We start from the raw sequence: 1473 nt of genomic DNA, 5'->3' as shown, positions 1-1473 counted from the left end.
GCACGCGCCAGAGAGAGACAAAGAGACAGAAAACGAGAAATCACTCCCCAGGGGGGATGGCCATGCCGCAGCCCCTTCTCTTCCATTCTCCTCTTGGGATCTTGGGAACGTAGAATTTAGGGCCTTCAAACTCCAGTATTTCTGAATACTCACGTTTTTAACTTTCCTAGGCATTTTCACAGATCTCAGACTGTGTGATTGGAGTGATTGAGGCTACTCACCCCAGGTTATGCTATCCTCCCGGGGGAAGTGGAAGCAATTGCTCAGAATACCAGGATATCATAGTTAGTATTCAGCTAATGTTATCACAAAGCATTTCCATTTTGTTCCTCATGGCCTCAGCCAAAATGATGACCTGCTAACTTCTCCAGTGTCAGTTTTGCTTCTTTTTATGTCTATGGAATCCATATTACAACTACATTGGGAAAAAACCCTTCATCCCAAATACAATTTGTCTTAGGTTCCCCATAGATCTGTCAGTTAGATGGGGCAAGTATACAGATGCGAATAGGTCCAGAAAGGTGGAATAATTTGCCCAAGTGGAATAGTCTCAGATGTAGAATTAAAAATTAGAAACCAGAGGGGGACCAGCAGATGGTGTAATGGTTACGTCACTGGACTCCCATATAGACTACTGCAGTTCAAGTCCCGGACCTGGTGATTTAAAACTCACACCGTGTGTGTAAACCCAAACTCCATAGAGGAGATTGGAGGAGAAGGGATTATGGGGTGGTCATCCACCCTGAGGGTGATTTCTTGCTTTCTGTCTCTGGCAAACCTACAAGCCCTATAGCAAAACTTTCTCTAAAAAAAAAAAAAATTGGACATAGGAGTACTATATTATGTATTCCTTTTTCTCTCATTATGTATTCCTTTGAAAGTTGAATTCAGGGGCTTGGGACTGGCAGGCGATGTGGTGGTTAAGGGCACTGGACTCACATGGCCGACCATGGTTCGAGTCCCAGACCTGGCAGTTTTCTCTCTCTCTCTCTCTGTTCTTCTTTAGTCAAATTAAAATAAGTGAGTGAATAAATAAAGTTAAATAAAATAATTCTTTAAAAAATAAAAGTTAAATTCAGGGCCAGTAGATGATGTGGTGGTTAAGGTGCTGGATTTCCACACGACTGACCATTGTTCCAGTCCCAGACCGGGTGGCTTGAAAATCATGTGATGCATAGGTTCATGATGCCCAAAGTTTAACAAAAGTTAAATTCAAACTTTCCTGATCACACTTATCTGGAGCCTAGAATGGTTTTTTAAAAGTGTAGACCCCCCGGGACCAGCAGTTAGCGTAATGGCTATGTCGCTGGACTCCCATGTAGTCGACCGCAGTTTGAGTCCCGGACCTGGTGTCTTCAACTCACCCCGGGTGTGTGTGTGTGTGCATGCCCAAGATCCCAAGAGGAGAATGGAGGAGAAGGGGTTTCGGCGTAGCCATCTCCCCTGGAGGGTGATTTCTCGCTTTCTGTCTCT

This window comes from Tupaia chinensis, unplaced genomic scaffold, assembly GCF_000334495.1.
Source record: "Tupaia chinensis unplaced genomic scaffold, TupChi_1.0 Scaffold144016_1, whole genome shotgun sequence".
NCBI classification, from domain to species: domain Eukaryota; kingdom Metazoa; phylum Chordata; class Mammalia; order Scandentia; family Tupaiidae; genus Tupaia; species Tupaia belangeri.
This window is presented reverse-complemented; position numbering follows the sequence as displayed.